Source organism: Gorilla gorilla, chromosome 6 (assembly GCF_029281585.2).
Source record: "Gorilla gorilla gorilla isolate KB3781 chromosome 6, NHGRI_mGorGor1-v2.1_pri, whole genome shotgun sequence".
In the NCBI taxonomy this organism is placed as follows: Eukaryota; Metazoa; Chordata; class Mammalia; order Primates; family Hominidae; genus Gorilla; species Gorilla gorilla.
In genome coordinates, this window is record NC_073230.2 from 128,668,523 (window position 1) to 128,681,556 (window position 13,034).

The following is a 13,034-nucleotide window of genomic DNA, read 5'->3' on the forward strand; positions in this document are numbered from 1 at the left end:
TCTTAAGGAAAGCAACCAATTTCTAACTATTAAGTATAAAGTCTGCAGGATTTTTTACGGATTTCCTTAGTTATGTTAAGAATCTTTCCTTCTATTAATAATTTTGCTGAGTTTTTATCATGAAGGGCTAATGGATGTTGTTAAATTTTTTGTTTCCATCAATTAAGATGATCATATGATTTTTCTTCTTTAGCCTATTGATGTGACAGACTAATTGGTTTTTGAATGTTGAAACAGACTTGCATACTTGGGAATAATTCTCCTAGGTCTTGGTATATAATTCTTTTAATATATAGTTGGCTTAAATTTGCTAATATTTTATTGAAGATTTTTGTATATATGTTTATGAAAGATAATGGTTTCTAATTTTTCTTTCAGTGTTTTTATCTAATATTTATATTAGGGTAATGGTGACATAATAGAATTAGTTAGGAAGTATTCTAAAATTACTATATTTGTAATAGTTTTCTATTCATTTCTACATTTTTTCCTTTTTGTACCTTCTCATATTCTTCATTATATATTTAAATTGAATATTTTATGATTCCATTTTCTCTCCACTCTTAGTGTATCAATTATATTTTTTACATATTTTAGTTGTTAATTTAAAGTTTACTATATACACTTAAAACGAATCTATGTCCACTGTCAAACAACACTGTACTGCTTCCTAGGTACGACAGGGACTTTATGAGAGAATATTCTCAATTCCTGCCTCTCACTACTTACAACGTTGTTTTTATTCCATAAGCTATAGTCACATAATACACTGTCGTGTACAACATTTCTTATAAGGCAGTTCTGCTGAAAACAAACTGTTTTTGTTTGCCAGGGAAAGTCTGTATTAGTCTGCTTTGGCTGCCATAACAAAATATCATTGACTTAGTGGCTTAATAATAGGAATCAACTTCTCACAGTTATGGTGGCTGGAAGTCGAATATCAAGGTGGTAGCAAAGTCATTGTCTGCTTGGAGTTCCCCTTTTGGTTTGCAGATGGCTCCCTTCTCACTGTGTCCTCACATGGCCTTTCCTAGTCCTGTTTAGGAAGAGGCAGAAAGACAGAAAGAAACAGGTTGAAGCTAAGCTTTCTGTTATCTCTTCTTATGAGAGCACTGATTTTCTAATGAAGGCCCTACCCTCATGAACTCATCTAAACCTAATTACATCCTAGTAGCCCCATGTCTAAATACCTTAACTTTGGGTGTTAGGGCTGCAACATATGAATTTGAGGGAGGGCAGGGTGGGCCCAATTCAGTCCAAAGCAAAGTCTTTATTTCTTTTTTACTTTTGAAAGATAATTTCACCAGATTCAGTATTCCAGTTTCATGGGGTTTTTCCTTCAATGCTTTAAATGTTTCACTCTATTATCTTCTTGCTCGCATGGTTTCTGACAAGAAATTCACTGTAATTTTTATTCTCATTTCTTTATAGGTAACATTTTCATACTCTGGAATTTTTCAAGGTTTGCTTTTTGACTTTGTTTTTCTACAGATTGAATATGATATTTACATATTTAGATTTTTTTTCAAAATTATCCTGCTTCATTTTCTCAGTGCTTCCTGGACTTGTTGTTTGGTCTTTGTCATTAATTTTGAAAAAAAACTCTTAACTGTTATTACATCAAATATTTTTTCTGCTTTATTTTCTCTTTCTCTTTGGTTTCAGATTATGCATATATTACACCTTTTGTAATTGTCCCACACATCTTGGATGTTCTCTTTCATTTTTTTTACAACTATACTTTTTCTTTGCATTTATGTTTGAGAAGTTTCCATTGTCATTTTCAAGCCTACTGATTCTTTCCTTAGGCACAATCCAATGTGTTATTCCATCAAAAGCAGATTTTCCTTTTTTTTTTTTTTTTTAGCATGTTAAGATTCTTTCTTAGAGTTGCACTCTTTCTGAAGAGTTGATCTATTCTTCCACGTTCATCAATTTTTCATTTGATTTCTTAGCATATTATACATAGATACTTTAAATTACCGCTGTGGTGATTCCAAAATTTGTGTCATATCTGAGTCTGGTTCTGTTGGTTGCTCTATCTCTCCAGAGATGTTTTGTTGCTGGCATTTTCTGTTGTGTATGTGTGTGTTTGCCTTTTAGCATGCCTTGTAATTTTTGGTTCAAAGTCAGACATGATGTATCTGATAACAGAAACTAAGAAAAATGGGTCTTTGTTGTGAGAGATTATGGAGATCTTCCTAGAAGGTAACTTGTGATTATAGTTTTCTAGAGCTGTTGCTGCCTGAGACATTAATACTCTCAGGTGTTCTTTTTTGTTCCCCCTGTGGTCTTTAGGTTTTACTAGAAACAAAACTTCCTGATGTATAGTCTGACACTTGCAATTCTTTCAGCTGTAATCCTCTGTTTTATACAGTAGCATTATTGGTATTGTGGTGAAAGGTGAGGAAAAAGAAAATGCTCTATAATCCTTTTATTAGATACAGATATTTTCAGTGGGTCTGTGTGTCTGAGCTGTTACCTTCATAAATGCTTTTTTGATCTCCTTGTCTGAAACTCAGTTGATACAGGAAGTTGATCTGGGAAGGGTAGACTGGCCTCAACTTAGGTACTTCCTTTTTCCCACAATAGTTAGGCTTGGGTATTTTCCCTTGAGGGCAGTTGGAGAACACAAAGTTCGGTGTGTATTTCACAATCGCCATCTTTTCTCTCTCTGCATTGGAAGCATAATGGGATTTCTTCATCAATCTTCAGCACAAAAATCTGGTGGGGTTCCTGGAGGTAAAATTTATGAAAATTTGGGGCTCCCTCTAACACTAAGTCTCCTGGAGTTTTTAACTCTCAAGCTAGAACACACTAAGCATTCAAATTGTATCAGAGTTTAAGTGTTTCTAACAGTAGTGGCTCCAGGAGTAGATTTCTGCTCCTGGGTTTCTATTTCGAGTAAGCTGTGATTCTCGGTATCTGCCTTTCTCTTCAGTTTTCAGGACAGTGGTTTATAATTTCTCTTCAATTTTCAGAAGAATCTAAGAAGAGTTGTTGGTTTTCAGTGTGTTTAGCTTTTTTCTTGTTATGAAAATAAAAACAGCAGATTCCAAGCTCTTTATATCTCAAAGTAGAAACTAGAATTCTCTAATATTTGTATTGAATTACTTATAAAATGCAAAGAAACCACCAAAAAGTTCTAGAATGCTTTATTTCTAAATGCAATCTAGTCTCATTTCCCTCTTTATGTAATGTTTGTATTTCTAAATGTATGGTGATAACTGTACTCTCTGAAATTAGATTTCTGCAATTAACACCTTAATTTGTCTTGCTTTGAAATGTGGATCTGGGAATCAGCACCTTCCAGATGCAGACTTTCTGGATTATATTAAAGATCAAAGACACAAACATACGGGAAAAAGTTAATGTGAGACAACTATGTGGGATACACTTTTTTATTGTAGTTTTTCTTTAAAAATTTTGTTTCTAATGCCTTACTTTAGGAAAATAAAATTCACTGATATAAAGTATGGATTTAATAATGCTTTAATGATGAAAATAAATGATACGTGCAAATAAACAGAATAAAATGTTAAGATCAATTCAAAAAGATATTTTAGATGTCATGAAAACTGATATGACTTCATTTTAAGCCAAAATTCTCTTATTTTTCATTTCATATTTTCACTATCATCTTATCTTTACATGTGTTATTTATCAAGAATAGAATTACAAATAGAGATAAAGCATATGGTTTTCTTGAAATCCTTAGTTTGTTAGAGCATCAGTCTATTCATCTTTATCACTACCTGTTTATCTTTAAAAAAATCTGTTTCTTTATCTGTTGGTAATTGCTAATAAACCTTATTAATATACAAAAAGTATTTTGAGGAATTATCCAAATTGTTATATGTTAAAACAAGTTTATAAAGTTGCATACTATAAGGAATCCCAAGGGTTTCAGGTAGAATGGAATTATTTTATTTCTGTTATTAATATAATAATTAAGTCTTAAACAGATGAGTACATAGGTGCTTCCAGTTTTCAAACCCCATAGAATCGATTATTTAAGATCTATGCATTTTATTTTTTTAGACCTAAATTTAAAAAAATAGCAAAATGCAAAAGTGATGGCATTTACAAGTTTATTTTAGTTATAATTTACACTATTCGTTTGAATATATATTTGTATTGGTACTTTTTTCAGTATATACAGAAGCCTAATCATATGTAAAGACTGACAAATAATCTTGGGAATATATACAACTTTTGTTACTTTAGGATACTTTTATCTATCAATGTTAATGGGCTATTTTTTTGTTTTTCAGATAATAAAGGCTACTATAAGCTTTATAGATTCAACATGCTTACTCTCAGCATCACCCAGGATGATCTTGTACAGTACAAATCAGAAAATGGGATATTAAGATAAGAATTTCTCAAAATTTGGATAGAACCAGATTGAAATGGCTTATTTGATCTATGACCTTATAGATTATATTGTATGTGCATAAAATCTATTGCCCAGAGAAGAAACAAAATATATGAAATAGAATTGGGCAGGCTTACGAGGCTTATTTTGTTCCTATTAGTCACCCAAGAACAGAGCATTTAAGAACAATATATGTTGCCATAGTATTGCCACTTTTAACAAAGTATATCAAAGGATTCTTTTCATAGTCATGGAAAACTCTAAATCTAAATTTCACTGAAAAGTTAAAAAGTCCCACACCAGATTCTACTTACTTACACAACTATAAATTACAAGATCTTCCATCTAAGTCCATGCTTTATATTATATGACAGCCACTTTTGATATGCAATACCTTCTTAAATTTCTTCCTCTGTGTTGCTTGGGTAGCCACATAGCAACAAATTTCAGCATGTTTCTTTTGGTTCATGTATTGCTTCCAGGTATTTTAGCTGATGCTTTCACAAATACAGTTATGCCTCAGTGACTTGCCAAGCAATAGTACAATGCATAATAGTACACTAGTTTCAGTGTTAAAAGGCAAAGCTGTTACAATGGTAAGTTTTCATGGCAAGAAAAAATTCTAACCACCTGTGCAAGAAAGGGTTAATTCACCAGGCGGATTTTACTGTTATCTCTGTTATATAAATGCTATATTAAATGTAGACGCTCAGAAACATATGATCATTTTGCTGGAAAACAGCCAAGGACAAGAGTCAGAAGGATGGGCTGTGCAGGAAAGGGCAGACCTGGGTTTCTCCAATACTGCAAATTCCTAAGAAAAGCTTGTATTTCGCACTGATCCTTAGATGGCTGAGCCTGTAGAATATTCTACCTGTTAAGAGTGTTTTCATATTTCTGAAGACTTGGGCTGTGCTATACTATTTTGACCAGAGAGTTTATGCTAAATATACAATTAGTGGTGAATATATTTTCTAAACCTGATCATACAGTGACCAGTATAACAAAACAGTTTATGCTAACAAATGTGATTTATGGCGAATGCCTGTTTTTACACTAGATAAAGGTAAAGGTTTTTTTTTTTGTTTTTTGTTGTTTTTTTTTCTTCCCCTGGATAAAGGGGTTCTGGGGTCTGAGTAACTAAGGCCAGTCATGCAGACACTCCATGTTTATATGACTGACAGTAAAAGCCTGGACATCAAGACTTAGTGAAATTCCATGGTTGGCAACACTTTGTGTATGTTTTCACACAGCATTCCTGGAAGAATCAGGTCTTCCCTTGTATACCTCCACTGAATGGGGATACCTAGAAGTTTGTGCTGCTTTGACCCGAACTTCTCTCCATATGCCTTTTTTTCTTTGCTTATTCTAATTTGTATCTTTGTGGTGTCATAAATGATAACCTTAAGTGTAACAGTATCTGAGTCCTGTGAATCCTTCTAGCTCATAGAATCTAAAGCAGTCTTAAGGGCCTCTGACACAACACTGTTTCCCATGAGATAAATAAGAATTTAGAAGACATATACTCAACAGCTTAAAGGCGTAGTAATTTTGCTAGAAACTTTTATCTGTTACAGAAAGCTATACAATGGCAACTAAAGAGGTTATCCAGGCAATTGCAATAAAAAAAAAGTCTCAGTAGAGGCTTTCTTTTCTTTCTTTCTTTCTTTCTCTTTCTTTTTTAACCATACTTTCTAAAACCTCTGATTTGTTTATTAGGTCTCACCACTTAGATAAGGAGATATTTTTTAGTTCATAGCATGGAGGATTTTTCCATGAATTCCTGAGGAAAGTTGTTACTCATTAAAATGAAGATCTGTATCCATTTTCAAAACATGAAAATATTGCTAAATGTTAATTATGCTATTTTGTTCATCATAGATCTGGAAATGATATCTCCAGAATGCTACTGAATTTACATAGTATTTATATATGCGATAGCAAAAATACTAAAGAAATTTCTTGTGCTAGTCTAGAATCTAGTTTCACTCAGTTTTGAGAATGTATCTAATCCAAACATAAAATTTGTATTTTTACACTACCTTTAATGAAAAAGCATTGAGGTCCTTCTTCATTAGCTTGAATCTCCTGTACCTTGAATATTGTGTTATGATTATAACAGCACTGTGTTTGTAGGGATAACCATTTGTAACTCTAACTTAATCTGTATTGAAAAGTCATTAAGAAGTATAAAGCTCTTCATATTTGGCACAACCAATGTAGCCATGAGGATGAAGACATGAAAAAGTGATTTATTTATTTGTGAAATACAGGCTTATCCATATCTACCACATACCTAATCTCGCTTAAACCATGTAGGGTCTATGATGCTAAATATTCACACTACTTACCAAGCATGCTGAAGTAAATCGTGGGTGATCTCCATGTCATAGCTAATATCAAGGACATTTTGGCATTAATTTCCAATGTATGGAATTTTTATTCTAACTTTTTTAGATATTTAGCAAATATTTTAGAATACATTAATAGAAACACAGCTGTTTCTCAATTACAATTGCCACTATATCTCTGACAGCTGAATGACTTTGAATTTTATTTTGAGTAGTAAAAGATGCATAAATTTCTTTCCTAGAGGAGAATGCAATATTTAAAGTTCATTACAAATTATTTAGCCAGTCATCTGAGAAAGAAAACCTGCCAAATTCCATGAGACAATGAGTTGGAAATGATAGTTGTGGACAGGTAGTTCATTATGAAGAATAAGAATAAAAAACATGCAATTACTGGGAATAATGGTTTTCTTCTATATGGCTGAATGCTGAAATGATTCTGTTTTCGCTGTGTGCAAGAGAGTTTATTTCAAACAAGCTAACTAACATTGGACAGAGCTTTTGTTTAGAAAGTTGAGAAGCTATTCAGGAAAGAAGAAGATAATAAAACTCATATAAGTTGAAACTGAAACTTGAGTATGTCATACTGAAACACATACCACGTACCTTCCTACATGTACACACACACACACACACACACACACACACACACACACACAGAGAGAGAGAGAGAGAGAGAGAGAAAGAGAGACAGAGAAATACATAATCAAAAAATATTAAAAAAGAAATTTGTACATATTGCTGATTATAAAAATATCATTTTTCTACCTAAGAAGAAAAATGACTGTGTTAGATTTAAAGAAAATTATGCTGAAAATTCTGAGAAGGCTGTAATGTAGGAAGCATCAAGAATCTGTCTCTTTGCCTGGTGTGGTGGTTTACACCTGTAATCCCAGCACTTTGGGAGGCCAAGGCGGTTGGATCACCTGAGGTCAGGAGCTTGAGACCAGCCTGCTCAACATGGGGAAACCCCATCTCTACTAAAAATAAAAAAATTAGCCAGGCATGATGGAGCACGCCTGTAGTCCCAGCTACTCGGGAGGCTGAGTCAGGAGAATTGCTGCTTGAACCCAGGAGGCAGAAGTTGCAGTGAGCCAAGATCGTGCCACTGCACTCCAGCCTGAGTAACAGAGTAAGACTCTGTCTCAAAAAAAAAAAAAAAAAAAAAAAAAAGGAAATGAGATCCTGTGGCTTATTAACCATCATGAGAATAGTATGGGAAAGACCTACCCCCATGATTCAATTACCTCCCACTGGCTTCCTCCCACAACACATAGCAATTCATGATACAATTTAGGTTGAGAAACAGCCAAACTATATATCATTCCACCTCTGGTCCCTCCCAAATCTCATGTCTTCACATTTAAAAAATAATCATGCCTTCCCAACAGTCCCCCAAAGTCTTAACTCATTTCAGAGATCTCAGAAGTTCACAGTCCAAAGTCTCATCTGAGACAAAGCAAGTCCCTCCTGCCTATGAGCCTGTAAAATCAAAAGCAAGTTAACTACTTCCTAGATACAATAACGGTAAAAGCATTAGGTAAATATAGCCATTCCAAATAGGATAAATGGTCCAAAACAAAGGAGCTGCAGGCCCCATGCAAGTCCAAAATCCATTGGGGCAGTCAAATATTAAAGCTCCAAAATCATCTCCTTTGACCTCATGTATCATCCAGGTGATGCTGATGCAAGAGATGGGTTCCATATGGTCTTAGACAGCTCTGCACTTGTGGCTTTGCAGGGTACAGCCTCCCTACGGGCTGCTTTCAATGGGCTGGCATTGAGCATCTGCGCCTTTTCCAGGCAAATGGTGCAAGCTCTTGGTTGATCTACCATTCTAGGGTCTGGAGGACAGATGGTGGCCCTATTCTCACAGCACCACTAGGTGATTCCCTAGTAGGAACTCTGTGTGAGGGCTCTGACCCCACATTTTCATTTTTGCACTGCTCTAGCAGAGGTTCTCCATGAGCGCCACGTCCCTACAGTAAACTTCTGCGTGGACATCCAAGAATTTCCATACATCCTCTGAAATGTAGGCCGAGGTTCCCAAACCTCAATTCTTGACTTTTGTGCACCCACAGGCTCAACACCATGTGGAAGCTGCCAAGGCATGGGGCTTGCATGCTCTGAAGCCACACCCGAGCTGTTCTTGACCCATTTTAGTCATGGCAGGAGTGACTGGGACACTGGGCACCAATTCCTAGACTGCACAAAGATGAGGGACCCTGAGATAGGCCCACAAACCATTTTGTTTTTCCTAGCCCTTTGGGTCTGTGGTGGGAGGGGCTGCTACAAGAATCTCTGACATGCCCTGGAGATATTTTCCCCATTTTCTTGGGGATTAACATTCAGCTTCTCATTACTTATGCAAATTTCTGCAGCCAGCTTGAATTTCTCCTCAGAAAATCAGTTTTTGTCTATCACATTGTCAGGCTGGAAATTTTCAGAACTTTTATGATCTGCTTCCCCTTTAAAACTGAATGCCTTTAACAGCACCCAAGTCAACCCTTGAATGCTTTGCTGTTTAGAAATTTCTTCTGCCAGATACGCTAAATCAACTCTCTCAAGTTCAAAGTTCCACAAATCTCTAGAGCAGGGATAAAATGCTGCCCATCTCTTTGCTAAAACATAACAAGGATCACCTTTGCTCCAGTTCCCAACAAGTTCCTCATCTTCATCTGAGAACACCTCAGCCTGGATTTCATTGTTCCTATCATTACCAGCATTTTGGTCAAAGCCATTCAACAAGTCTCCAGGGAGTTCCAAACTTTCCCACGTTTTTCTGTCTCCTTCCGAGCCCTCTGAACTGTTCCACCCTCTGCCTGTTACCCAGTTCCAAAGTCACTTCCATGTTTTCAGTTTTCTTTACAGCAGTGCTCCACTCTACTGGTACCAATTTACTGTATTAGTCTGTTCTCACCCTGCTGATAAAGACATACCTGAGACAGGGTAATTTATAAGGAAAAAGAGGTTTAATGGACTCACAGTTCCACAGGGCTGGGGAGGCCTCACAATCACGGCAGAAGGCAAGGAGGAGTAAGTCACGTCTTACGTGGATGGTGGCAGGCAAAGAGAGAGCTTCTGCGGGGAAACTTCCCCTTATAAAATCATCAGTTCTCATGAGACTTATTCACTATCATGTGAACAGCATGGGAAAGACCAGCCCCGAGGATTCAATTACCTCCCAGCTATTCCCTCCAACAACATGTGGGAATTTAAGATGAGATTTCGGTGGGGATAGGGCCAAACCATATGACCTTTCAATGTTCAATATCAACTAAGCACAAATAAATATAGTAATGTAGGAAACGAGGGACAAAAAAGCTATAAGGCATATAGAAAGTAAATAGTAAAATGAGACATATAACTCCCTCCTTATTAGTAATAACTTTAAATATAAATGAATTAAACTCTTCAATCAAAAAACAGAGTAAAAAATAGAAGTTTTGACTATATGATGTATACAAAAGACTCATTTTAGATCTAAAGACACAAATCGATTGAAAATAAAAGGAGGGAGAAGTATATTCCATGCAAATAGTTACCAAAAGAGAACAAGGATGGCTATACTAATGTGAGAAAAATATATACTTGAAACCAAAACAGTTAACAAGGGACAAATAAAGACATTATGTCTTGATAAAAGGTTAAATACAGCAAGATAAAATATCAATTATAAACTTATATGCACCTAATAGCAGACCAGGAAAATGTATGTAGCAATAACTGACTGAATTGAGGATAGAAATAGATAGTTCTACAGTAATAATAGGAGACTTTAATATCCCACCCTCAATATTGTATAGAATAACCAGGCAGAAAATTCATAACGAAATAGAAGAGTTAAACAGCATAATAAGCCAAATAGATCTAACAGACACTTAAATAACCCCGTAGCCAACACCAATATAATACACATTTTTCTCAAGTGTACATGGAACATTTTCCAGGACAGACCACAATTTAGGCCACAAATTAAGTCTCAATTAATTTAAATATATATATATAATTATACAAATTATCCTCTCTAACCACAACAGAAGAATATACTTAGAAATAAAAAAATATAAGGGAAAATGAACAATTTATAAATATTTAGGAATTATTTTAAAAATATACAAACAAAATATTAAAGGAAAACCACAAGAGAAATTAGAAAATACTTCAGAGATAATTAAACTTAAAAACATAACATACTAAAACTTATGGGACATGGCAAAATCAGTGCCAAGTGGGAAATTTACAGCTTTTAATTCTTATAATAAAAAAAAAGAGAGATCAGAAATCAGCAATGTAACTTTACAGTTTAACAAAATAGTAAAAGCAAAACAATTAAATCCACAGTTAGTAAAAGTAAAGATAATAAAAGAACTGAGTAGAGGCAAATTAAATAGAAAGTAGAAAAAAATAGAGAATATCAATGAAACCCAGAGATAATTCTTTGAAAAGTTCAACAAAACAGACAAATCATTACCTAGATGGACTAAAAAGAGACAGAAGAATCAAGTTACAGAAAATAAAAAAATAGAAGACTTAAAGTCAGAAATGAAAGAGGGAAGACTACTACTTATTCCATAAAGCTAAAAAGGATCAAAAGAGAGTGCTATGAACAATTGTATGCCAAAAAACTGGATAACCTACATAAAGTGAATAAATTCCCAGGACACAAATCTTATCAAGACTAAATCATGAAGAAATAAAAAGAAAATGAATAAAACTATAAAAAGTAAGGAGAATGAATTAGCAATTTTAAATTTTCTGACAAAGCAAAGCCCTGGACCTGATGTAATCACTGGTGAAGTCTACAAAATACTTAAACAAGAACATAATATTTTCTCAAAATGTTCCAAAACATTGAAGAGGAGGGAACATGTCTTAATTCATCCTATGAGGCTAGCATTATTGTGATACCAAATACACTAAAGGAAAAAAAATCAATGTTTTTTATAAATATTTATGTAAAACTTCTCAACAAAATACTATTAAACTGAATTTAGCACCATATTAAAAGTATTATATACCATGACAATATGGGATTTATTTCCAGAATGCAAGAATGGTTCAATACACAAAAGTTGATCAATGTAATATACCATATTAACAGAATTTTGAAAATGCACATTATACTCTAAATTGTTGCAGAGAAAATATCTGACAAAATTTAACACCCTCACATGGGACAAACATTCAATAAAGTAGAAGTAGAACTACCTCAACATAATAAAAGTCACATACAAAAATCTCACAATGAACATTCTACTAAGTAATGAAAGATTGAAAGTGTTTCTTCTAAGATTAGGAATTAGGCAAGTATGCTCATTTTTGCCACTTCTATGCAACACAACACTGGAAATTCTAGCTGGAGCATTTATACAAGTAAAAGAAATAAAGTCATCCAAATTGGAAAGAATGAAGTAAAATTATCTATTTTCATAGGTTATATTATCTAATATATTAAAAACTCTAAGTGTTACACACACACAAACACAAACACATACATATGCGGTTAGAAATAATACATAAACTCAGCAAAGTAGCAGAACACAAAGTCAACACACACACACACACACACAAATTACACTTCTATGCACAAACGATAAACCTTGTGAGGAGACTAATAAAAAAATACCATTGACAATAGCATAAAAAAATACTTAAGAATAAACTTAACCCAAGGAGGTGAAAGGCTTATAGATCAAAAACTTTGAAACATTGCTGAAATAAAGAGGACATAAATAAATGAAAACATATCTACTTTTCATGGACTGGAAGACTTAATATTGTTGTCAATATTACCCAAAGCAATGTATATATTTAATGCAATCCCTATTAAAATACCAATAACATTTTTTGTAGCAATAAAAAACCCTTACTAAAATCCACACAAAATCTCAGACACTCCAACAAAACCAAAACATTCCTGAAAAAGAACAAACCTGGAAAACTCACACTTTCTAATTTCAAAACTTACTACAAACTACAGTAATCAAAGCGTTGTGGCATTGGCATAAAGACACATAGAACAATGAAATGCAATAAAGAATCAATAAATAAGCCCTCTCGTATATTGTCAAGTAATTTTTTACAAAAGTTTCAAGACAGTTTAACGGAGAAAGACCACGTCTATCAGACAAATGTTGCTGGGAAAAGTAGACACCCATATGCCAGAAAACAAAACAAAACAGCAAAAAAAACTATTTGGGCCCTTACTGAACACTACATGTGTAACTTAACATAAATTGAATCAAAACTTAAATGTAAGACCTGAAACTACTAAAATCTGGTGGGAAAACATACAGTAAAAG

General features: G+C 34.1%; 1 long non-coding RNA gene across 2 annotated transcripts in view; it reads right to left on the reverse strand.

Annotated features, from left to right (window-relative positions):
• Positions 1-622: 622 nt before the first annotated feature.
• Positions 623-13,034, reverse strand: part of LOC129534718 (uncharacterized) — a 241,947-nt gene continuing 229,535 nt past the window's right edge. The window contains exon 3 of one of the 2 annotated variants that reach the window (XR_010134549.1): positions 623-1,036. This is a non-coding gene — a long non-coding RNA (uncharacterized lncRNA). The remainder of the gene's footprint in view (positions 1,037-13,034) is intronic. The other variant, XR_008681404.2, reaches the window with a different exon arrangement.